Here is a 27,365-nt window from a genome sequence, read left to right as displayed (position 1 = left end):
CCCGTTCCGGCTCCTCGGCAGCTGCGCCAGGCTCCCGTTCCGGCTCCTCGGCAGCTGCGCCAGGCTCCCGTTCCGGCTCCTCGGCAGCTGCGCCAGGCTCCCGTTCCTGCTCCTCGGCAGCTGCGCCAGGCTCCCGTTCCTGCTCCTCGGCAGCTGCGCCAGGCTCCCGTTCCTGCTCCTCAGCAGCTGCGCCAGGCTCCCGTTCCGGCTCCTCGGCAGCTGCACCAGGCTCCCGTTCCGGCTCCTCGGCAGCTGCGCCAGGCTCCCGCTCCGGCGACGCTCGTCCAGCGGCCGCCACCCGTCCCCGCTCCGGCGACGCTCGTCCAGCGGCCACCACCCGTCCCCGCTCCGGCGGCGCTCGTCCAGCGGCCGCCACCCGTCCCCGCTCCGGCGCCGCTCGTCCAGCGGCCGCCACCCGTCCCCGCTCCGGCGACGCTCGTCCAGCGGCCGCCACCCGTCCTTGCTCCGGCGGCGCTCGTCCAGCGGTCGCCACCCAACCCTATTGCCTAGCCCCTGCATTACCATTGGGTTCGGCACCGTGGCCGTCCGCCTGAATGGCCCTGTAAAGACCCTGGTGCTTGGCGTCCTGGACGACCTCCTGAACCGCTCAGCCAAGCACCTCACCTCGGGTGCCCTGGATGGCCACCAGACTGACCTGTGCAACTGGCTGTTAGATTTCATTATGCACAGACCTCAGTGTGTGCGAGTAGGGAACAACACCTTCACTACGATCTCCCTGAGTTTTGAAACCAAGTTTTAACTTTTGGTGATGATTACATGTTTGGCACAAACATCACTGCTCATCACCACAAGAACACCATACTAACAGATAGTTGCAGCATCATGCTTTGGGCCTGTTTTTCTTCAGCTGCAATTGGGGCCTTAGTCAAGGTGGAGGGAATTATGAACAGTTCCAAATACCAGTCAATGTTGGAAAAAAGCTTTCAGGCCTTTGCTAGAAAATAATAATTCAAAAGTTTAAAAAAAAATAAAGATGGTAAAACCTACTGAAACATGAATTTTTTTTGCCTTAATCAGAGGCACTTTAAATGTGTGCCGACTCCCATTTAACACGAGTTTAAATGTGACTGGTTAATTCTGAACACAGCTACATCTCCAAAGACCGCTTATCCTCACTAGGGTCACAGGTTTGCTGGAGCCTATTCCAGCTATCTTCGGGTGAGAAGGGGGGTACACTCTGAACTGGTCGCCAGCCAATTGCAGGGCACATATAAACAAACAACCATTCACACTCACACTCGCATCTCCGGGCAATTTAGAGTCTTCAATTAACCTACCCTGCATGTTTTTGGGATGTGGGAGGAAACTGGAGCACCCGGAGAAAACTCACGCATGCACGGGGAGAACATGCAAACTCCACACATGGCGGATGTGCTAACCATTTATTCACAGTGCCGCCGTTCATTAAATTGTTTTTGATTATAATCAGTAAGAGAGCACCTTTATATTTTGTCTATTTTATTCCTGTATGATACACCAATAGCAATGGAAATCACCCAGTTTAAAACAATGTCATTCTTAAAACAATAAGGATTATATCATGATATACAGTTGAAACCAGACGTTTACATGAACTATATAAAAAGACAAATGTGCTTTTTTTTTCTCCCTGTCTGACATGAAATCAGACTAAACGTTTCCTGTTTTAGGTCAATTAGCATTACCAAAATTATTTCTTCTTGCTAAATGTCAGAATAATGAGAGAATGTTTTTTTAGACAATTTTTCATTATGTTCGTCAAAGTCAGAAGTTTACATACAGTATGATTACTATGCCTTTAAACAATTTGGGAAAACCCATATGATGATTTCATTTATTTGGAAGCCTCTGATAGGTTTATTGAAAACATTTGAGTGAATTAGAGACACGCCTGAGGATGTATTTGAACTAGGCACACCTGAAACGCACTGCTTCTTTGTGTAACATAATGGGAAGGGCAAAATAAATAAATTATCTCTCTATTTCAGTAAGAGAATTGTGGACTTGCACAAGTCTGGTTCATCCTTGGGTGCAATTTCCAGATGTTTTTGTTTTTTTTAACGTGTAGTGTTCAGCTCCATGGCCATGCAGAATGGTGGATCTGTATGCCTTTTGTGCTGTTTTAGTGTGCAATGGGAGTTTGAAATACTCCCTCTGCTTATTTTTTAGCAAAGGACAAAAAAGAATAAAAAAAACCCAAGCATTTCACTGACAGTGATTTCCTTGCTAGCAAAAATAAATGAGTTGGAACACTACAGCAAATGATGCAGAGTGCTGAGAGTCCGTCTTGAAGTTGTTTTGGTAATTTCCTGCTTTATTTCTAAATCTATCAGCTGTTGACTGGAAATAAACAGTCTCATCTGAAAACAGGATGTTTTTAGCAACTACCTTAAGAAAATGGTGACGCTTCGCCTACAGTGGGGATATTTAAGAGACAGAAACTTTCCAAACCTTTCTTCAGCCCTCACTTTAATTACTTGTTAGTCTTTTTATTGTGGGAGGAAAATATGGCTGTCGAGCTTTATGGTGTGGCAGAAAAAAAGGGCTGACCTGTTTTATCTGCCCTTGCACACGCACCAGCGTAATGATGACAAAACGGGATGTTAACTAATGATTAGTAGAAATGGTTGCAGTTAATTAGTTGGCCCTCCGTTTATCGTTCCATTTGCACATTTTGGGGAGCAATCGTTATTAATTAGAGCCATCATGCCGAAAGGGTTGAGGTGGAACCCTACAGCCAAGTTAATCAGGCTGCAATGAAAGCTCCATTATCCTGCTCTGTCCTGTTGGCCTGTGATCTATTAGCATTATCTAAAAGCTGCAACGGGATCAGCGACAAGATGAAAGAAAAAAAAAAAAATCAAAGGGACATAAAAAGGCTGGCTTTGATTGGCCCAGTTCTGGGGTCACTGGCTATATGGGAAAATCTCACATGATAGTGTGTGGCTTTTTGTGTCATTGCATAAATCCAGGCTGATGGTATTGAGTGCACTAAAAGTAGTGTTTAGTATGCTCAGTAAGTGTGACTGTGATACAGCTGAGTTTGAGTGGCAGAGTTTCGTTTGGATAGGTTTTGGAGTGTATATAAACGGATGTTTTAGGGACATCAATCTGACCAATGCACGGTATGCTGTTTGGTTTACTGTACTTATTTAGTGTGGCATTCATTCTTAACAATTTAGCTACCATTTAAATGGTCACAATACTGTATCAGAAATAAAATCATAAAATGTAATGTAATAAAATAAAAATACATCTTATCAACCATTTCTTAACTAAACCACTCCCCCCACCCCACCAATCAATCATAGGGCAGATTTTGACACTCATTTACACTCACATTGTTACCTATAGGCATTTTAGATGGCAGTTAACATTCATGTTTTTGGAATGTGGGGGCAAATCACAGTACCCCCAGAATACCCACACAAGCACAGGGAGAAAAATCAAACTTGAACCCTGAAAAGGAAAGATTTGTGTAATTAAAAAATAATTACCTCGTCCGCCTCACAATTCTGAGGTTAGGGCATACTGGGGCAAAGTACGGCCCGTGGGCCACATCCGGCCCGTCCACAGTCTCTTATAGGTCCTCACAGTGTTTATGAAGTCAAAATAAAAAAGTAAAATATGCTGTGTTTTTATTTTGAAAGTGGTGCTTTTAGTTTGATGTGGACGGTATCCATATATCCATCTATCCAGCCAGCCATACATCAGGATTTGGGAGTCCTGACAAGGAAGAGTTAATATGAATTGGTGGTTATCAGCACACTTTAAAATGTAGAAAAAAAACATAGATGTTTTTTGTAAAATGTTGATTCAATAGTCATAGGTTAACATGTCTATTACGTAATTTTAATGACCGTACCCGCCCCTTAACGGCCGGCCCCAGACGGCCCCGTAGCCCCAGGATGCGCAACATGGAAGTCCCCAATGAGTGAGTCATCCACAATAAATGCACCCTTGAACGTTCCTCAGGCCCATAGCCCTCCCAGTCGACCAACTATTGAAATCCACTCCCTCTCCGACGAGACGACAACAGTCGCCTCATAGTGAAGACAGGGCCCCCATCCACGAACCGGGGAGGAGGTGGGGTCTTGGAAGGCGGGACCAGAGGAGACTCCCAGGCGAGCTTGAGCAGGCTGACGTGAAAAGCAGGGTGGACCCACAGTGACCTTGGGAGCCAAAGCTTCATGGTGACCGGGTTGATGATCTTTGTGATGGGGAAGGGCCCCACGAACCTGGGAGCAAGCTTCTTGGACTCCACCCGGAGTGGAATATGTTTGGTAGAGAGCCAAACTCGCTGACCCACTTTGTAGTTCGGGGCCGGTGTCCTCCTACGTTCAGCTGCGGTTTTGTAGGACCGTCCCTGGCGCAGCGGCATCTGGCGGACTCGTTCCTGCAGCGTCTCACCAAGGTCAATGGATTCTGGGGCTATGGCAGTAAACAGAGATTGTTGGTAACCATGCACAACGTGAAAAGGCGATAGACCAGTGGATGCAGAGGGGAGGGAATTGTGAGAAAACTCGACCCAAACCAGTTTCTGAGACCAGGATTGTAGCTCCTGTGCAGCGAGACATCAGAGCCCAGTCCCCAGGTCCTGGTTCAGCCTCTCGGTTAAACTATGTTGCAGACGGAATTTTATTTGAAAGGTTCTAAGGTGCATCCGTCTAACGAGGAGGGAGTTGAGTAGGTTTGCGTCAGTCAATTAATACAGGTGTATGAATTTCTTGATCAGGAGAGCATAGTGTCACTTTAGGAAGAACCCGGGCAGGGTCTTCCTTAATGAAATTCAGACTCACCTCTCCCGTACCCTTGCTTCTGGCACCGGCAACCTTGACGTGACAGTTTTTCACGAATGACCCAACTGCCCGCAGTAGAAGCACTGCCTTACCCTCAGCCGGCGTTGACATTCCTCAGGGGAGAGATGGAACCTCCCCAGTTGCATGGGTTCTTCCGTAGTGATGCTACCCAGTGGTTTGAGACTGGAAACAGGGGATCTGCCTTGGTTTGGCTGGTCACCGAGGATCGTCCTCCAAGTGCGCGGTGACGCAGCCCTCCGCCGAACTCCGTCCAGCTCGTGATCCAAAAGCCTTTTGTCGATTTTTACGGCGATCACTTGATGAGAGTGTCCAAGTCGGTCGGTAGGTCTAGTTGTACCAAACGATCCTTGACGGCGGGGGATAGTCCTTGAAAAAATGCATCAATCAGTGCCCTGTTATTCCACTGACACTCTGACTGAGCTGCTAGAATGCGTAACTCAATCGCGTAATCTGTCACCCTGCGCTTGCCTTGTTGTAAGGTGACAAGGGAGTGAGCTGCCTCACGATCTGGTGTGGAATACTGGAAAATTTGCTCCATCGTCTTTATGAAAGAAGCCCAAGAATGACACGCGGCGGAACTGCGGCTCCACTCAGCAGTAGCCCACGCCTCCGCACGACCAGTCAGGTGGGAAAAGACAAAAGGATTTTTGCCCACTCGGTGGGGAAGGCAGCTGCCTGCAGCTCAAAGTGGAGTTTGCACTGAGTGATGAACCGCTTAATATTCCCAGAATCTCCAGAGATCCTCTCTAGTCGAGAGAGCTGTGGGCAGACAGCAGCGGAGGTGGCAGGTGACTGCATGGTAACTGCTTCACATGGAAACTTTGGTACCGTGGCGGTATCGGGTGTTGTGCCAACTGGTTCCTTCTTCTGAATCATTTTCATAAGAATTTCAAACTGTGAGGCCACCTGTCTCATCATATTGTCCTGAGGCTCTGATAGTCCCTCTAGATGAAGGTGGAGGGCAGCAAGCTGCTCATCCTGCTTCGAGAGGCATTGACCCTGCACTCGAAGGGTTTTGCGGACCGGGTCTGAGTCTGCTGGGTCCATGTTATGGTCAGTTCGTTCTGTCATGAACAGAACAGAGGATAGGACCAAAAAATGCATGACTCCAGTACAAATGGACAGTTTCAAAAAAGAGAGGTTTAATATACGGGCAGTGGTCGGTACACAGGCAGGCAATCCGAAAAGGCAACAGTATCCAAAAACGTGAGGCAAAAAGGCAAGATCGATAATCGGAACAGGGTCTAGTCTTACTGTGACTCGGTGACGTGGAAACAAGGAATGCGACGACAAGGTACAACGAACTGGCGACTAGAAAGAATGAGACACGAGGTTAAATGCAAGGGGTAATTAGGGTGAACAAGGCACAGGTGGTGAAGATGCTCTCAGGAGGAGGTGTGTATGAGACAGGGGGAAGACAACAACCAGAACACACAGCCATGAGAGGTGACTAATAATCCACGTCCGGGCCCAGAATCAGTCCCATACATACCCATACCCTAGCCAAAAAAGAAAGGTTATGATTCAAGACATTTGGGCTGCTTCCATTTAAGCAGCACAACATATTACAGGATTTATGGTAGTGACGAACAGTACCGACCAATCACATGCGAGTTCAGCCACCCCCTTCAGCCAGTCAAATCTACATCGCAGGCTGTACAGTAATTACTGACTGCACACAGCCCGGACAGAGATGAGGAGAAACATTGCAGGGGAGCGAGATAGCGAGTCAACGTGTAAGTTGAGTTAAAGATGGAGAAAGATCAGAAAATGACCGATAAAGGAAGAGAACATTTGGAACAAATGGTGCTTAAAATGGAAAGGGCAGAGTAATTTTTTGTTTGTGCTTCTCAGTGAGACGTTCCCACTGGTTGCATTTATTAACTGTGCATATATGTGAAATGCCATTATGAAACAAAACAAAGGTTTTGAACAAACATAACCTCTAAAATGGTTCAGTTGTCAAGATTTGTTAAATTAAATTATGTAACATTGTTTGAAGCATCACTGTTGTGTCAAGATGCCAAACAGAAAAGGGGAAACTTTAGTTTTGTTAAGTAAAGCACTTTATTTGAACACGTATAACTTTCCCTTTTTATTTACTTGCTTTTATTGTGAAGTGCAGCCCTACTTTTATTTAGTAAATGAGAGAACATTACACATTTGTGCTCATATGTTTGATTGCCAGGGCAGGACTTGTGACATGTACACTTTTTTATGATGCTCTAATAACATTATATCAGTGGCAATAAAAAAAAATAAATAAAAAAAAAACACCTTTAATGATCCTGCCGTTTATCGTTAAAGTTTTTGGGTAAATATATGGTTCTAAAATATTTGCTATCGTGGCAGGCTTGAAGACATAATATATTGAGAGAGAGCAAGAGCAATGGATAACAAAAATATTGTACAATACAGTGGATGACTAGAGTATCTGTATTCCGTGATGATAAACTGCAGGGACTCATTGTTCCAGGGCCTGGGACTTACTGTTTCCATGATACTGTATGTGCATCCAAGGACTCACATAGTCTCAAGTGTAAAATGATCTATGCTGCAATTTTCATTTCATTTTTTTCCCCAATTATAACAATAGATACCATATTTACTGGAGTAGGATTTTATTAAAGCAAGACAATATAATTTTCATATTAATACATTAAATTAATTTGGAACACAGTTGAGGTTAGGATGTTTGCGTGGCCCTCATCAAGTGTTACAGTTCATCAAATTACCATTTGGAAAATTAAATTCCCACCCCTGGTTTAGGGGGTCGAACCCAGGCTCCGGCCATCCTGTGCGGCGTTTGTATGTTGTCCCTGTGCTTGTGTGGGTTCTCTCCGAATATTCCGGTTTCCTCCCACATTCAAAAAACTTGCATATTAGGTCCACTGAAGGCTCTAAATCGTACTTAGGTGTGAATCTGAGTGTGAATGGTTGTTTGTCTATATGTGCCCTGCTTTTGGATAGCGACCAGTCAGCTGTGAAAGGCTCACCTGTGACCCTAGTAAGGTTAAGCAGTATAAGACGAATAGGTGGATAAAATAAAGAAACACAAAACGTAAAAAAAAATAGACAAAATTTGACCAACTTACAGTACAAAAGGTAAAGCAAAGTAAACACAAAAAAATAGTAATTACACAAGAAGAGGTAGCGTAAGCAGGATGCTGATTTGTTTGATGATAAAAGGCCGGTCTAATGAGAAACACTTATGGGAAAAATATGGAAAAAAGTATAATTCTAAATAAATGTTAAATAAGATTACAAAAATAGCAATAACAATTCATATCAGCTTTCATAAAATATAAAAAAGTAGCAATGTAAATGCTCTACTCTAATGTGTAATCTATACCTACACAAAGATATTGGACTTATTTATTACGATATACAGTAGAACATCTCCAAAGTGTTAATGAGTAAACATGAAATAAACACTATTTCTTTGAAGAGCATTGTATTTTCCTTTTTTTAATCCAATGAACGCTAAAAGAAACTGATATGGTTGCGGCAAGGTTACAGAAAAAAAGAGGATGGTGTCCTAAGAAATCAATAGAATAAACTTGAGAAATGATTTAGATCGAGCAGATATGAACAATGAAATAAACAAATGAGCTTAAAGGAAATCAATCAAATAATTTAAAGAGTAAAAGGCCTGAACAAAGGTGATCTCCCTCTTGGTTTGGACAAATGGAGGATTTTTAATTTCATCATTGATATTATGCCAGACTGGGAGATTTTGCAGACGGCTGCAACTAGGAGGAGGGGAGAAAAATCAATTGAGTCTAGTTCTGTGGTCTTCAGAGATGTTAGATATTTACAGCATGGAGGTATATGGAGCTTTGTATAAATTTACATTTTAAGAGATAAAGGACCTCTGTATTTTATCTTGTTATTGATAATAGAAACTGTCTACTTTTATCCTGTCCCATCGCAGGAAAGCCTTGCTGTCTGGTGAATGTGTTTGTGTACGTGATCGAGACAGGGGATGAGCTGGCGTTTACTTGCGAGGAGCGAGAGAAGACGAGTGACAGAGCAGTGGTCTGAAGCAATTTCAAGCCTTTATTTTCTTGATACACAAAAGCTGCGCTTTGTGTGCTTTTTATCCTGCTTCCACGTCAAGCCAATCGAGGTGGCATAATTGCATCAGAGGTCCAGAAATATAGGCTTGCAATTTAGGAGGGTGAGAAGAAGAAGAGGAGAATGAGAAAAGAGAGTGTGTATGTGTGTGTGTATACGTTTGTGTGCGTCTGAGTGGAGATTGTAAGAAAGGCAACTCAGACAGGTTCATTTATGGCCAAAACAGGGACAGAGAGGTTAAGATATTGTGACAAGAGACAAAGTAAATGTATATGTAAATGCAAGAGGTTGTTATCACTCTTAAAGTACGATGCAGCTTTTCCACTCTTCAGAGACCAAGATTATATTTAGGCCAATTGTCCAACTGTGACCCGCTGCCATGCAAATAGTTCAGGTAATTCCTAAAACATTGCACTGGTGGCCAAATGGTTAGAGCAAATAACAACAAAGTGTTTACATCATTTGAATGATTTAGTAGTACTTGCTGCAATCACTTTAATAGACTCTTGTGTGCTGGCACAGACTTCTCGCTCAAAGCTTCTTTCTGCTGCACTTCCACCTACCATGATGTACTTGAAAAGAAAACTGAATGTGGATTCGAACTTCTTGAGCTCACGTCAGAATATGATGCTGTGATGTGACTAACAGTTCTTAACATTACACCTGCACGAGGTCCAATAAAAGAGCCGTATCAAAAAGTTGCGAAACATCAACAACATAACCATCCATTCATCCCTCCATTTTCTACCGCTTATCCGAGGTCGGGGGCAGCAGCTTTAGCAGGGACGTCCAGACTTCCCTCTCTCACAGAGCTGTGCACATATGTTTGATTACCCACGCAGAATTTGTAAAATACAATACAGTACAATTCTTTAAAGAAAACATGAAAGGCCAGGCGAAACACATTTCATTTTATTTTAATGGGATTCAAATTAAACTGGCGGCACGGTGATCGACTGGTTAGCACATCCGCCTCACTGTTCTGAGGACCTAGGCTCAAATCCGGCCTCGCCTGTGTGGAGTTTGCATGTTCTCACCATGCCTGCGTGGGTTTTCTCCGGGTACTCCGGTTTCCTCCCACACGCAAAAAACATGCATGTTCGGTTAATTGGTGACTCTAAATTGCCCATAGGTGCGAATGGTTGTTTGCTTCTATGTGCCCTGTGATTGGATGGCTACCAGTTCAGGGTGTACTCCACCTTTCGCCCAAAGATAGCTGGGATAGGCTCCAGCAATGCGACCCTACTGAGGCTAAGTAGTACAGAAAATGAATGGATGGATCAAATTAAACTGTCAAGCATTTCAGAAAAGCCTTATCATTAAACGAAACGTAACCATAAAGAAATTAATGATGGCTGTTGTTCAGTCATCAGTCGTAGTTAAAAAAAAAATATTTCACACATTTTGCCAGGGTATATAAACTTATGAGCACAACTGTACATACAGTATATGCAGTCATACTTACCCCTGTCATATTGGAATGAAAGTGTAGGCTACACCTTTGTCATAACCTCTAGGTGACGGTGGCATATTGGAATGAAAGTGTCCAGCTTTGTGATAACCTCTAGATGGGGACATACATTTATAAAATGTGAAAGTATTTTCATTTTCCCCTATACCTATGAATAATACGCACTATTGACTTTTGACAATTCTTTGGGGGAAACGTGCATTATACAACCCCAATTCCAATGAAGTTGGGACATTGTTGAAAACAAAGATTTGCAAATCATGTTCAACCTATATTTAATTGAACACCCTACAAGACAAGATATTTAATGTTCAAACTGATAAACTATATTGTTTTTAGCAAATAATCATTAACTTAGAATTTTATGGCTGCAACACGTTCCATAGAAGCTGGGACAGGTGGCAAAAATGACTGAGAAAGTTGAGGAATGCTCATCAAACACCTGTTTGGAACATCCCACAGGTGAACACGCTAATTGTCCAGACCTGTCTCCCATTGAAAATGTGTGGTGAATTATGAAGCGTAAAATACGCCAACGGAGACCCCGGACTGTTGAACAGCTAAAGCTGTACATCAAGCAAGAAGAATGGGAAAGAATTCCACCTACAAAGCTTCAACAATTAGTGTCCTCAGTTCCCAAATATTTATTAAATGATGTTAAAAGAAAAGTTGTTGTAACACAGTGGTAAACATGACCCGTCCCAGCTTTTTTGGAACGTGTTGCAGCCATAAAATTATAAATTAATGATTATTTGCTAAAACCAATAAAGTTTATCAGTTTGAACATTAAATATCTTGTCTTTGTAGTGTATTCAATTAAAAATAGGTTGAACATGATTTTTAAATCATTGTGTTCTGTTTTTATTTATGTTTAACACAACGTCCCAACTTCATTGGAATTGGGGTTGTACACAAGAAATTGCACAACTTTTGTATTGAATCTAATCAGATTTGGCAAGTTTTTATGTTTTGGTTTTGTCCCCTGACAAACAGATGCCTACTTTTTCCTTTCTTTTTGCATAGCATCACCATCACATATTGAAAATACCGTTATTCATAAAAAAATTTCTTGGGCTGGACACCAAGTGGCGGTGACTCGAATTGTTATTTGAGTGGGCATGGAAAAGCGATCAGCGAATCAGAATTTTCAGCTTCAAATCACGTTAGTTGAGCTAGTAGAACTTGTAATTAATATCGATAATAATCAGCACTTATTGTTGAGTGGATAGAGGGGTAATCACTTTGTCAGCGTCAGGTGGGCACTCTCCTTCTTCAGTGTCTCCTTGATAGGCCCACGACACCTCCAGACACCCGGTGTCTCAGGTGGGCCCCCTTCTGCTTCTATCATTCTTTAATGACTTTTCGCAACCCAGTTGGAATCCTTCCTCTTGATCCAAATCCACCTACTGCTGCGCTCCGCTGCTTCAGACAGTGACCTAATGGCTTGCTTGAAGGCCTGACCTCGAACTCCCATCCCCTTAAGGAGCATGGTTGTAGATTCTGAGATTAATCATCTACAGCCAACCTCTACACGAAGCACCTGTTTATGCCAGCCTCGTTGTTGTGCCTCTGTCGGCAACTCGATGTATTTCTGCTTTTTTGGTTCATACGCTTTTCCAACTGCAGCCTCCCATGGTACATACCATAAATTCAACAACAAACAGGGACTAATGTGAAGTTGACCACAAACTAAGATCTGGCCTGAGATTAGTTGTTAAAATCTACAGGTGGAAACTTGAGTGGCTGATCTAAAACCTCTTGCATCTTCTCGTCCCGTGCGGTGTCCAAGAGGGTCCTATCCACTCTTGTGGGTGGCTTTACTGGGCGCTGTCCTGCTTTCACAAAGGGCGTGACATTTAAAGGTCCAGATGTTGGGGAAAGCAGGGCATTAATGGCCGAACACCTTCCTTCAATGGTCATTGCCAGTTGGCATAGTACTTGGTTGTGCCTCCAGGTGTAACGGCCTTGGGACAGACTGGTTTTGCAGCCGGTAAGCATGTGTCTGAGAGTTGCTGGGGTTTCACTGAGAGGGCATGACGGATCTTCTTCAAGCCACTGATTTAGATTCTTAGGTGTAGGTAGGACATCATTGGTGGCTCTAATGATGAAGCTGATTTGGTTTCTACCAAAGGTTTCTCCAGGTGTATTTACGGTGCTACACATTTTCCCAGCTAGTCCTCTGTGTCTACTCTTTGCTTCCTGTAGGTGTCTGACCTCAGCAACTACCAGCTATCTCGTCTGGCCAGATGTTGCTTATTGCCATGTGGGTCGACTGGTCCAAACCAACCTCTTCCTGTCCCACTATGTCTCCATGCCTGAAAGCTGATTGTGCTTGCTCTACCGCCTCAGAAGGGTTTCCCTTTCCCCTAGTTGCCAGTCTGGGAGGAGCTGTTTATATGAGGGCATCGTGATACTCGATCAGGGTCATGTTCAGCCTCACTTTGGTGCACTTATACTCTTCATGGGCACGGTGCACTGGAACTGCCTATGTTACTGAGGGAATGCACAAGTCCCAGTCACTTTTTAATGTATGACGGTCCTCTCCAGCTTCTCGACTTTGGAGATGAGAAACTCGGAGACCGTTAGAGGCCTTATCAGATGGGGGAGCAACCCAAACTAAAGGCACCATAGCTCCAGCTTTCCTGGAAGAGACGTCAATGCTGAACAAGCCTTAATCCAATCATCCTTTGATGATTGTTATGCTCCTGGATTTGTCGGGCTCCAACTTCATCCATACCTTGGTAATGTTTGAATGAAGCTGTGGCAACAGGCGTTTGGTACAGGCAATTGTTGACGTAAGGGTGGTCATGTTCTCTATGTAGGCACAAATTGGAGTTAGTCGCTGTCAGGACTGCTGACACTCTCCTCTGACTACCCATACACATTAGATGCTCTTATAATCACTTCCCTCAACTGTGGTGAAGGCCAGAGGGGAGATGGTACAACCCGCCATGATACCCACTTCCATAGATTGCCATGATGTTGTGTATTCTGGCGCTCTTATACAGAATTGCAGATCTTTACAGTAATTTCTAACCAGTTTTTGTGATAGATTCAGGCACTTGAAAGAAGTTGAAGGCGGCCCAGAGTGGGGTATGGATCCAAAAAGCATTGGCCAGATCAAGGAATAATATGTCCAAATCTCTTCCTTCCTTTTTTTTTGCTGACTGGATTTAATGCCAAATTATGCTCATGTGCTCGAGGCATCGCGAGAAACCTGGTACCCCAGCCTTCTGTACTGGCGTATCAATGAACTTGTTCAGCTTAAGGTAAGTTGTGAGCCTTTGAGCGACAATGCTAAAGAAGATTTTACCTTTAACAGTGAGGAGATTGATTTTCCGAAATTGGTCTATGTTTGAGGTATCCTTATCTTTGACAATTACCACTCCCCTTGCTATTCGCCATACCTTGAAATGGATTGCTTCTTCCATGCCACCTCGTTAGCTTCTCCAGAGACCGCAAGACTGTTGGTGTATTCTTCTTCAGCCGATAAGGCACTCCATTTGGCCCTGGCGCTGAAACTGCCCTTGCCTTTAATACTTTATTCTTGATCTCTCTCCACTTTGGGGGGCTGTCATCCAACTGATGTTGAGGCTGGGGAATTGGTTGCATGTCTGATGGTAGCTCCCTTTGTTCAAGCCTTTGCTCATCTGAGTGAGTCACCTCGAGGTGGGAGGACCTCTTTGGCACCTTAAGGGACCCAGTATTTTCCCTTGTGAAGAGGCCTTTCATAAATCTGAAGGAATCTGATAGAAGGATGTTTTTGTCCTCTCCTTTCTTTTGCGTAAAGTTCGGGAAGTTTCTGCTTTCCGCAGTCTTCCCTGGCGTCCCTTCAGCTGTGGTTGCAGGGGCTCTATGCTCTCTCGCTCTCCTGCAGTGAAGAATTCTTCCATTGTTTTGTCAAATCTCCCTCTCCTTGACAAGGAGCTCAATTTCTCATTGTCTTCTATACTTCAGAGGGGCTGGTGCTGCCTTCCTTTATTTATTTATTTTTTTGGTTCCAAACCTTTCAGTCATGTAGTGATAGACCACGTCACTTATTCACTCCAGTTTCTTCTTGACTGTTCCTCGAATTCCAATATATGATATTGCTAAGGTCTCCGTCGACTCTTGCCCACCTGTTCTTGCAACTGAACTTTGGCCACCTCACCTGGGGTCTGTGGCATTGGATTTCGTTCTCAATAGCATGCTGCAATTGGATGGGTCCTGGATTTTCAGATGTTGTGCTTGAATTACTTTCAGCCACTGGGGTTGATGCTCGTTGGACTGTGGGTTGCTTCCTGCCGCTGAGCTTCACTTGCCTGACTTGACCGTTCTCTTTAAAGATAATGGTCATTGCAAGGTCCCGGCCTTTCCTCCTGCAAGCACTTCATTTCCCCTATTTTTAGGTCTCTGATAAATGTTAGCTCGGACCAGCCGCAGCTGCATGTTTAGAGCTCTTGTCCTGTAGCTAATAATGTAAGTGCCGTGCCGATTATTCTTTTTCTCATTGTCGTGTTCTTTCCTAGGTCCGTTACTGTGTGGTCAGTAAAATTTTTGAATCTTAGAAACTGCCTTCACATTGCATTTATTTAAAAAATCAACAATTATTTCATAATTTTTAGCCTGTGTTATGGTCGACGCCATTTTGACCACGCATAGTTTCTGCGCATGTGTGCAGTTGATCTTGGTGGCCGCAGTCGGGACAGCGATTAATATGTAGCCCTCCACCGAGACGATGATCTCTGCGAAAATAGGCATCCGACAGCTGAGCCCAAGGAGCTGCCCAGATATTCATAGCAGCGCCACACCCAAAGCCGGAAAGGAGCCAGGGACCGTGGCAAAATGAATGGCAGAAAGTTGATCCAACATAGAGAAAGTCAGCCATATAAAATTTAACTGAATCAGATCGACTGTAAAGACTAATAATAAAAAAAATGTGACAAAAGGCAGGCAAGGTGCTGATTTGTTGGGCATGAGAGGAAGTGGGTTGGACTGACACAAGAATCACCCAACTGGGTCAAACATTCAAAGAGCAAATATATATATATTGCAAGAATTCCAAAACATAAACCCAAACTAACCAAATAAACATAATACAAATTTAATTGTAAATAAACAATATTTACACTTTTTTTTCTTTTTTTACATTATTAAATTAATTAGGTTTCCCCGCTCAATCTTATCTGTTCTTATACATTCACTAATCCACCCTCAAGAATCTTCATCTTTAAATATATAGCTGCACTAAAAATCTGAAATAATGTTAATCATTGCATCTCACTTAGCATGTCACTTAATCTTACCTTAATTAGTCAGGGTAAGAGAGCCAGTGAAAGGAGGTTGTTATCCATGTGTTTTTTTCTTCTCCACTCCAGTTGAACTGCTGTTAAAAGAGGTGTATCCAGCCACCTCTTGTCTGCTTTAATTTTTAATTACCATCTTCTGCTCACCTTTGTTGTAGTCATGGCATGCTTGTGTTAGAATGTGTAAAGCAGGCAAGCAGATTGGGGCGGGGTGCAGTGGGGGGCAGGCTTTTTCCTCCGAACAGAGTGGCTGGATTATGCAGTCAGACACGCTGCGGGGTGAACTCTTGTACCAACATGCGGCCTCTGACACAGGATCACAACCTGAGCAATGCCACCAAAGCTGGCTGAGCGATGGAGTGGCACAAATAAAGAAAGAACAATGAAAAAAGACAATCTAATGGTATTAGTAAACAGTCTATTTTCTCTTCACCAGGTAATCAAGGCATGTGAATATTGTCTGTGTAAAGACAGAGAATTTAACAGGCACACCCGTGCTCTTGTAACAAAGAATACAAGAGATTAATTAAATGGTCCTCTGCATTAACAGTCACTTTTTATAAACATTGCCATTCATTTATTAACTTAAGAGTAGGTTTATTATTGTGGTCATTATTTGCAGTGGTGCTGAACTGCAGTCATACAAATGATTTGTCCCTTTAATCTAGCTAATGTAATGAAACTGTTAAAATAATACATTTCTGAATATTATTATCTTTGAATTCTTATACAGTATCTCATTAGATAATGCAGTTGTATAGAATGTTGGGGCTAGTGAAATGTTCAGGTAGGTGAGGAAAAGAACAGCTAATTATGATGGAAAAATAGAGTCGTACCTGTATGCTACATCATATTGTATTCCATTATTACTATATATGATATAATACACCTTGGATTGAGTGGTATAATTTTTTGGGGGGAGGGCATGATATTTCAGAAATATTTCAATGTGTTGAAGCAGGAATGTTACATTGATTGAATACGTCGCAAAAAAACTCATAAAATGGCTATAATAATGCTTAAAGTACATTATTGATGAACAATAGTATAGCTATTGCACAGAGGTCCATATTTCCAAAAAACATGAATATGGAGGGATGTAATTTAGCATGCGGATGAACACATCTTGCTAACCATGTGTAATTGATATGAATTGATCTTTGTGTGCACTGCATTAGCAGCTACTGACTATTATATGTGTGTTGGCATAATAAATACACACACACACACACACTCAAGTTTAGAAGCAAGAGACATACCAGTTAACTGCCAGTAGTGCCAACTAGTTTGAGGGGTCAGCATGTTTTAGAGCGGCTGCTAAAGCTCCACTAATTGTCATAAGAAGTTCAAATTGATTGCCCTTCTGCATTGGTGCGTTCAAGATTGATTAACGTTTTGCTCGAAAATGAATGTGTGTAGTGGATGGGTTGGTGTGTCTCTTTGTTTATTACATTCATTAATGCAAGCTTCAGTACAAGAGTGATGCCACTGGCGCGCGTGTGTGTGTATGTGTGTGTGTTTTCTGGCCAGTAAAGTAAGTCAAATGTAAAGTTAGTCAAAATGTAAAATATAGTCACATGCAGTGCCGGGCGGTGAGTTTGGGACCTGGCGTGCCTGCCCTCCCATCAATATTTTTGTGAGCTGCCTCTGTCAGAAAATGTGACTGTACACAAGGTTTTGGGATTTTGGCCCGTCGTAACACACCCACACCGTATTTGTATACAAATGACTTTGCAGCTAGTCTGGTTAATAAAGAGTCACTATTTTTTTTTATCTTGAAAGCGAAGGACGTACTAATCAGTAACACTTTGATGTCAAAGCCCAAAGTTAAGCTGCAGTGTTCGATGCAAACATTTGCGTTTGCGAACAGCGGTATGCATTAGTTTCTGAAAATTGACAAATAGAATACTTGGAAAAGTTGTCGACGGGCAGAGGGCTTCAGGAGTATTTGTTTGGAGAGCTGGATGAATCAGTGCAAAAAAATTAACAATTTAATGAGATACATTAATAAAAATAAATATATGTACACTTACATATCATATTTTAGGGGGAGAAATTCCATCAACAAATATTACAGGACTCTTCCAAGTCCATGCTCGGTGGGGTGAATTTAAGGAAGCAATGGGCCATATTTAATCATGCTTAGTCCACCCCTGATACAGACTGTGCAAAACGTGAATTGTTGACCAAATTGATGTACTCAAAAGATGCGTTCTGAGTATAGAACATTTGTGCATTGGTCAATTATTCTGATTCTCTGGTAAGGATCAAGACAGGGTTCTGCCAACTGTGATATATAGTATGTTGGCTACATATTTCTCAAAATTAATGCAGAGAGGACATGATATAAGGAGAGAATTACTGCTGCAAAATTCTGGTCTGCACTTCACAAAGATCCCCCAACCCCCAGCAACAGTCTTTCAATCATGATATTGCAGTAATACAATTACCATGATATAAAATGATAGACAACTGGACCACCGTTTTGCTTTTGAACGAAAGATTTAAATCCTTCTGTACTGTAAATAACATCTGGTAATAATTTCAAGCTAAGGCTATGAATGGAGAAATGCTTTTCTGCTTCCTGACTACTGTCAAGGTGCCCTTGAGCAAGGAGCTGAAATCTCTCCCTGCATGCCTTCATGTGTGTCATATAGTTCTCTGTGATGTGCAACACAAAATATACAACAGATGGTACATTTTATTTTCCCTTGAGGGATTACAATCAGTACAAAACGTCATAGTTATTAATTGCTGCATAATATAACATATAACATATAAGTATTGTATTTAAACAGATGAAGCCATACATCCTCTGCTAGAACCTAAAAAACTTTAAACTAAGGCAATTTTATAGTTAGGAGATCAGTTAATGAGGTATGTGTGGATTTACCCTTTGTCTCTCTTGGACCACCACACAATGAGCACAGTGATTAAGATTAAGTGCTTTAATATAGTATAAACACAAGGGTCACATAAGCGAAAATGGACACACTTGTCGACAAGGTGTTTCCAAGTTAGTTTTAATGCAAGTCAATATTATGCTTTTTACATATACTGTACTTTACTTCTCAGTTAAAACTAAAGAAGACACACACTTCCAATATGCCTAGGAAAGACGAGGGACAAAACAAGTAGGAATACATACAAACACACATTGTGAAATGCTGATGGCATCAACAGTCTTACATCCGTCCATCCATCCATTTTCTGTACCGCTTATCCTCACTAGGGTCTCGGGCGTGCTGGAGCCTATCCCAGCTATCCTCGGGCGAGAGGCAGGGTACACCCTGAACTGGTCGCCAGCCAATTGCAGGGCACATATAAACAAACAACCATTCACACTCACATTGATGCCTACGGTCAATTCAAAGTCTTCAATTAACCTACCCTGCAGGTTTTTGGGATGTGGGAGGAAATCGGAGTACCCGGAGAAAACCCAGGCAGGTACGGGGAGAACATGCAAACTCCACACAGGCGGGGCCGGATTAGAACCCTGGACCTCAGAACTGCGAGGCAGATGTGCTAACCAGTCGTAAACCGTGCCCCCACAGTCTTACATATTAAAACAAACAGTAATAATAACTTCTTGATATGGGGATTTCAATATTATATGAGGGAAAACGGTTTTGACCACAAGCCACTTGGTGTGTGTGTGTTTTATTTTAAATCTGTATCTATGCCTACATCTAATGAGATACAATACCGTACAACCTTTGCAATTATAGTTTACACTGACACTGTCAAAGAAGTTTCTCATGCTCTGCTCATGAAGCTAAGTAAGGTAGCGAGAAATATTTAAAAAAAATATTGTTGCAGTATGGCACAGTGCAGTTACAACCTGGAACCACAATTATAAACATTGTTAAATGAATATCTCCCTGACAGTGTCAATTAATCAAAATGCATTACTATCTTTGTGAGAGCAGAATTATTGATACTGCTCTGATTTTGGCAGGATTGTGCAGGTGAACTGTATCTTGTGGTCCTTGAGTTTCGATACAAATATTAAACACACAGATTTGAACATTTTTGAAATATGTTGGCACAGAGCTGACAGACAACCTGCTGAAGGGCTCCTCTCACTGGCACACTGACAACAGTTACGTCAATTATAAGGCAGGTTGGAAACATTGACATTAGCTTGGTGACAAAGTTTAACAAAATGAAAACAATATATACAAAAAGTCACCTAACTGAATTTGTCACCTTTGTAGGACCCTATCAATTTGGCGTCAGGTTGTTGGGCCCCCTCTGACGTGCTCCACCTATTGCATCTGCAGTGCAATGCTATAATATCTCCCTCTTGCCTGTGGACCTATTTGTATGCATCTGTGTTTCCTCTCCACACAGAAGCATGGTCGGACGCTCTATTAATCTTTGTATATGAACAGTTACTGGCAGTGATGAAATTGGGCCCAATGAGGCGAGCCTCTAGTGGCCAGGATAGGCCCCATTCATCTTGATTTGATTCGCATGCTGACACAGGAGCACTCTGATGACAGAGGTTAAGTCAGTGAGTGGCCGTCGCCTTCTTGTTTGCTCTTTCAACTGGCCACCTTTAACCGCCCGCTGCCCTGTATCACTGAGAGGTGGGACAAACTGAACGTGTCTCATGTCAATTTTATGGGGGCACAAACTCGAACATCCGATAACTCCTACATGGCTAATTTCACCCCTTGTCACCAGCCCGCACATCTCCGACAAATATATAAACACAGCAGCAGATCTCCTTGAACGCGTGTGACTAGGACAGATCGCACAGAGACGGGAATAGAATCAATTGCCTGACAAGGGGCACCTTCTCCCATCCACAAATTTCACGTCATTTTGGGATTATTTCATTACTCGCCATGGTCCATGACAGAAACTCATTTTGGCCCTGAGTGCTTTGAGAAAGTGTGTGGCATGCAGCTGCGATGAACTGTGGGAAGGTAGCACGAAGCAGAAAAAGAAGGGTGGGAGGAAGAACCTATTTCTATTGAGCAATTTGAATAATTAAATCTAAACTTCTGGACGTATTCAAAGGAAAACTTTTAGCACTCACTATATACTCTGTGCCAGAGGCGGGTAGGAACGCACTACATTTACTCCGTTACATCACATTTTGGATAGATTGTACTTGTCAGAGTATTTTTAATGAAGCATACTTTTTTCTTTTACTCAAGTATTTATTTCAAGAAGAAATGGTACTTTTACTCTGTTACACTGATTAACACTATTTTCATTTATTAATAATTGCGTAATCTATTTTTGGACTTTCGTTCCGCATCGGGTGCCAATCAAACGACAAGAAAGTCACGTCCACACACCAAGTCTTCTGTTGGGCTTCGTGGGCCAATCAAAGTGAGTCGTGACAGCTGCACGCGACTTGTGTTACATTACAGACTATGAAAAACAACAGCTAGAACAGGCAGCGTAGTTTTGTCACTGTCCGAACTTGTATATCATGTACAATAAATTATGTTATTATACAATATACTGTATTATATATATTAAAATATATTATATATCAGCTCACTTCTAATTTGAGAAAACACCTTGTGGTAAAGTTGCAGATGTTTTTGCTGATGTTTTGGCTGTGCATATGGCAACATTAGCACAAGTAACTGTAAAACATGCATCTTGTTCTCCCTCTCTCTCTCTCTCTCTCTCTCCCTCTCACACACACACACACTTTATCAATAAGTCTAAAAAAAATGTTTCTGTAAGGCCCTATGCATGTGTTGTTGTTTTTTTCCCACCTAAAAATTGAAATGGTGACCGATGTGTGTGAACTCCCATTGAACATGAGTTTGAATGTGATCTGTTACTTCGAAACACATGCCAGTTATAAGAGGGAGTACATCCTTTTGCAACCAGATTTATTTGTATTTATTTTGTTTAAACTTTATTTACCAGGTAAAAGATTCAGTTAAAACAGAATATCTATTTTGCAATGGTGACCTGGCAGCAATTTAAACGTCATGTCCAAGTCAATCACATTCAAGTTTATTTCAGTTTTTTATTTTCACCTCCCCTCTCAAAAAGATAAAAAAATAAATCAGTCGAGCTGCACAAATTCAAGGTCATATTAATGGTGGACAAAAGGTTTAAAATGGTTTATCTTGGACAAAATTATTTTCCAACTACAAAACCTGCCATTTGCAAAGGGGTGTGTATACATTTTATATCCACAGCAGCCTTGTTCCTGTGTTTCTAATCTGCCTGGTGAGCCTACGGTATTGTGCTGTTGAACAAGTAGAAGCCATATACACTGTACAGTGCCGTGTATTGGCCCCCTTCTCAAATTCTTGAATTTTTGCATAGTTTCCCCACTTTAATGTTTAAGATCATCAAACAAATGTATATATCAGACAAATATAACCAAAGTGAACTTAAAATTATGTTTTTAATTTGTGATTTCATTTATTAAGGGGAAAAAAAGTTATCTGGCCCTGTGTGAAAAAGTAATTAACCCCTCTTGTTAAATCATGAATTAATTGTGGGTAATCATAATTTTTGGTTAATTCTCACTGATCACACCCAAGCCTGATTACATCCAGACCTGTTCAATCAAGAAATCACTTTAACAGAATCTGTCCTGACAATATCAATTTGGACAAAAGATCTAAAAAAGCTGCAACAAAGTGACACGATCCAAAAACATTCCAGAACAGTCGAGCAATAAAGTAATTGACATCTGTCAGTCTGGAACAGGTTACAAAAGCCATTTCTAAAGCTTTAGGATTCTTGCAAACCATAGGGAGAGCCATTATCCTCACATGGAGAAATTATGGAACAGCGATGAACCTTCCCAGGAGTGGCCAGCCTAAAAAGATTACCCCAGCAATGACTCATCCAGGAGGCCACAAAAGAACTCAGGACAACTTTTAAGGACTGCAGGCCTCCCTTGCCTCAGTTAAGGTCAGTGTTCATGACACAACAATAAGGAAGAGACTGGGCAAAAATGGGATCCATGGCTGTGTTTCAAGTTGAAAACCACTGTTGACCAAAAAGAACATTAAGGCTTGTCTTACTTTTACAAAAACACATCTGAATGATTCTCAAGACTTTTGAGAGAATATTATATAGACTGACAAGATGAAAGTTGAGCTTTTGGGAAGTTGTGTGTGTCTTTACATCTGGTGTAAATGTAGCACAGCATCTCAGAAAAAAAAATGTCATACCAAAAGTCAAACATGGTGGTGGTCATGGGCTGCTTAGCTTCTTCAGGACCTGGACATCTTGCTGTGATTGATGGAACTATGAATTCTGCTTTTTAACAGAAATCCCGGAAGGAGAATTTTCAGCCATCAATTTGTGACCTCAAGATGGGTTCTGCAGCAGGATAACGATGCAAAACACATCAGTAAGTCAACTTCTGAATGGCTTAAAAAAACAAAATGAAAGTTTTGGACTGGCCTAGTCAAAGACCAGACTTCAATTCGCTTTATTTCAGTTGTAGCTGCTGAGGATGGCCCAACCAATTTTTTTTCCTTAATAAATGAAATCACCATTTAAAAAACAGCATTTTAAGTTCATTTGGGTTATAGTTGTCTGATATTTACATTTGTTTGATGATCTTAAAAATTAAAGTGGAGAAACTATGCAAAAATATAAACATTTGAGAAAGGGGCCAATACTTTTTCACGGCATTGTAGTTTAAGACCGTTTCTTGGAGCTAAATTTGCCTCAATTTGTATTTTGCAAGTATTTGATAAAGATTTTATGAATTATGTGTTAGATTTAGTGATATTATTCAGCAATAGGCGGGAGATAGCTGGTATAGGCTCCATCACGCCCGTGACCCTAGTGAGGATAAGTGGTACAGAAAATGGACAGATGGATGAATTTTTATTTTATTTGACATTCATGCTCTTACTTGAGTTCAATATTTGGGTACTGTATCCTGCTCTTTGCACAAAGATGCTTGCTTAATACCTCCACCAAGGAAGTTATGTTTACACTGATATGGGTTTTTTGTTTTTGTTTCTGTATGCGTGCAGGAAGTGATGCTTTGCTGTTAGTACGCCAGTAAAATGATGCATAAGTCTGGATATTGGCTGCATCTCACTTTAAGGGTGTCCAGTACTCACAAGGCCGAGAGGCCATTGGCGCGTCCCATGCTCCAGCACGGTTACCCCTCCCTCAAATTACCCCCCGAAGCACATAATCATCCATGCCCAAGCACATTTACATATATTATCACGATGTCTTCAAACTGTTTCAGGAGAAGGGAAGTGCAAGTGCTGACACTAGTCAAACAATTCACATTTTAGGTGTCAAATGTGCTTGAGCAAGGTTAAAAAGCCTAGTGGGAGTTGGCTGTGATATTTTCCCTGAGCAGGCATATGTTATAGAAAATGTATGTAGGCTACATTTTTTAAATTTGCTCTGCACAAGCATTATTTCTTCTTAACGTAATAAATGGCAGACGTTTGTGCGCTTAGACTTCTCGCTTTTTTTAAACTGTAATGTATTTCTAAGTAATTCAAATTATATCTCAAGCCAGGTAATGTAAGCAAATTGTCGTAGTCCATGCTTGAACAGACCTAGACCGTCCACTCAGCCAGACCTATGATGTCAGAAAGATCAGTTCCAAAATCCTAAGGGTGTGTGTAACACTTTAGTTTGGCAGGTTCATCTCAGGTTACTGAAGGATTCCAGGCAGAGGATCCTAGACAGGAAGTGTTGCTACATTAGCCCCATTAGATTAATTAAGAATGTTTGATTTCTAAAATGGAGCATGAAATGGAGACATGACTCACAGTCCCGTTGCTGTGAGTGAGTGTTAATAAAAACACTTAATGGTTCGCATGTAGAGTGGGCACATTTGCTTCTCAATGCATTCTACTTAATGACACTTTATATGAAATTAGAAAGTAGCTGCTCATTTCGTGGAAAAAATAATAATACTGTATATGATGTGTTGTGATAGTAACACATTTAAAATGGGTTGTCCAGATGTTTTTTGGAAACAAAATCTTCAAGACCTGTTTGTCAGATTGTAAAATACTTCAACACTAAAACTATTTGATTGTTTGGAATTACCTGGATATCGGCATAAATTGGTAATAACATTTGATGTGAACGAGTATTGTATCGTCCGTGAACATTTTGTTCAAAAGGACAAATCTTTTTAGTGAACATATTGAACTGAATCAGTTTATGAAATGATTTGTTCTTTGAGCTTGGTCGCTGCTGTGAACGAGTCGGCTGGGAGCGGAAACAGAACTGCTGCGGCGTTTTGTCACTCACGTCTGAATCTTCGGCGAGGAGCCAGCGTGTAGGGAGCACCGTGCAGGCGGGGGAGGGACTGACCTGAACTGAAGTGAACTGAACTGAACTGAATGTACTGTCAGCCAAGTATAATTTGTTCGTTGAACTTCTTCGTCCATTAAAGAGCAACGTACTAGTGCATATGCAGTGAACTGTTCTGCAATGAGTGACTTATGCGGAGGTTTACTGCGAATTCGTACGGTGAGTGATAGGTTCGCGCAAAGAATGACGCACTATGCAGTTCTTATGAGTGATTGTAACTGTTCGCCCTGACGTCCTCGCGGGAATTGCTTTCACTGGCATCTGTTTCTTCAAGCTAACGGCGAATGTTGAGTCAGTCAAGCACATGAAAACAAGCACACACACGGGGGGTGAGTTGGACGGTGTCTCAATAATCTTAACAGACTACACATTATGTAATGAGAGGACAGGAGACCGACATGCGAATTAGACTCACCAGTGCAAGGCAAGCTGAAGTAGCAGCAGCTCCAGGGAGTTAAGGGGGAGACTTATTTGAATGGATTAATAAGAAATTTAAAATAACACGTCTATATTTACACGAATGTCACCGGGTCAATCTGCGTGTTTAATGAAGTTTATATATAATTGCACAAAATCTGTTACTGCCTGACAAGAAAATGCCTCCCGATCCAGTGTAAACTGTGCGTATGTAGCTCGGTGCTCCTCCTCCTGTAATTTCTTCTTCTGTGCTCCCCACTATATAGTTTTTCTGCGGCCCCGCCTCTGCCCTTTTGTAAAATCTTCCTGTGGGAGAACTTGGGTGACCATATTTCTTTCAGTTGGTAATCCTGAACCATCCTAATGTTTCGCTTGGTTTATTATGCACCTTTAGTCTCAATGTTATTGTTATGTCTTTTCTTGTCGCATAATGGGTACATCTCAGCGGGGTTACATGTAAAAATAGTATTTTTAACAGTTGAAGACCGCTGGTTTAACGCTGTGACAAACCGAACTGACTTCCGGGTTGCCGATGTCGTCATCTATATTTTCTTTGTGTAGGAGCTCGAGTGGACAGTCGAATTTATACGGAGGCTCTGCTGTTGTTTATTCTGTCAGGTATGTTTTGTTGAATTTGTGGTTTATTATGTATAAAGATTTTATCGCGTAGTCGCGGGCCCTTACAATCTTCCTGTGGGAGAGGAGCTCGAGTGGACAGTCGAATTTATACGGAGGTTCTGTTGTTGTTTATTCTGTCAGAATAAAAGGAGATTGTCTCCAAAAAGGTCCCGGTGTCACAGCATTGTACAAACCGACACAACGCAGAAGATCACCAGTCACACAAACATATTATCCTCTCTGTCAAGAGCACTTAGTATTGTTTAGTACTGTCAATCAATGTAATACTGATTTGCAATTAAATTAAATCAAAACATACACACACACACACACACATGCACACACACACCTACTTCTACTACAGTGTACTGTCACTCATTCTGAATTTCCAGGAAATGACCAATGAGCAGCCAGTGTCAGGCAGCGCCGTGCAGGTGGGTGAGGGACTGTAGTGAACTGAACTGAATGTACTCTCAGCCATGAGTGATTCATTCACTGAACTTCTTCATTCGCGATCTGCCAAGGAGAGACGTACTAGTATGTACGAAGGAACTGCCCTGCCATGAGGGACTCATGCAGAAGTTCACTGCGAACTAGTACGATGAGTTATTCGTTCGCGCAAGGAACGACGTACTACGCAGTCAGCATACTCATGAGTGATTTTAACCATTCGTCCTGACGTCCTTGTGGGAATAGATTTCACTGGCATCCGTTTCTCCAAGCAAACGGCTAATGTTGAGTCAGTCATGAAAACAAAATGTAAATTAATAATAAATGTATCTACAGTATGCGTGTAGTGCGATTATTCAATCTTTTTGCTTAATAATAATAATATTAATAATAATACATTAGACTTATGTAGCGCTTCTCAAAGACGCTCAAAGACACCCATCAGATGACAATAACAGTAAGGCGGGTGACCAGGAAGCATGGGTGCTGGTGTCAACTACGTTGTCCACCGCTGTTGAATGCAGACAAGTCTCACCGGCTGGCGGGAGCCTGGGTGCATGTAGAGGGGACGTGGAAAGATGTACGTTGGCTGAGCTTGCCACGCGGATGTTCAAAAGTCACAACTGAAGCCGAGTGTTCGGAGCTTGCTGCGAGAGAGAGAGATAAGTAGGTGAAAACTTAAATAGCTAAAGGTTTTTTTTATTTTTTTTAAATCTCCCTGCTTTTCCAGGTTTATTATACACGACAACAACAACGCATCGTCCTTTGGTGAATCTGTTGAGTGAACGTGAACCTCAGGGCTTGATCATGAACTGAATGAGGAAGCACTTGGATGATTCTGCGAAAAAGAAGTGAACGATTCGGTGAAGTAATCTTTTGAACAAATCTCTTCAACAAACTGATTCCATTGATTCAGTACAATCA

General features: G+C 42.0%; 1 long non-coding RNA gene across 3 annotated transcripts; it reads right to left on the bottom strand.

Moving 5' to 3' along the window:
* Nucleotides 1-395: 395 nt before the first annotated feature.
* Nucleotides 396-25,595, bottom strand: LOC133480078 (uncharacterized). 3 transcript variants are annotated; one of them, XR_009789175.1, is made up of 4 exons: nt 25,372-25,595; nt 15,654-16,000; nt 3,866-5,186; nt 396-3,726 (listed from the first exon to the last, which is right to left on the bottom strand). It is a non-coding gene; the product is annotated as an uncharacterized LOC133480078 (long non-coding RNA). The 3 variants fall into 3 exon arrangements; XR_009789174.1 differs by having other exon boundaries at nt 396-4,431; nt 4,800-5,186; XR_009789173.1 differs by having other exon boundaries at nt 396-5,186.
* Between the last annotated feature and the right edge of the window lie 1,770 nt (nt 25,596-27,365).

The sequence above is a fragment of the Phyllopteryx taeniolatus genome, chromosome 6 (assembly GCF_024500385.1).
Source record: "Phyllopteryx taeniolatus isolate TA_2022b chromosome 6, UOR_Ptae_1.2, whole genome shotgun sequence".
Classification (NCBI taxonomy): domain Eukaryota; kingdom Metazoa; phylum Chordata; class Actinopteri; order Syngnathiformes; family Syngnathidae; genus Phyllopteryx; species Phyllopteryx taeniolatus.
The sequence above is the reverse complement of the archived record's forward strand: the minus strand, read 5'-3'. Positions and strand labels throughout refer to the sequence as shown.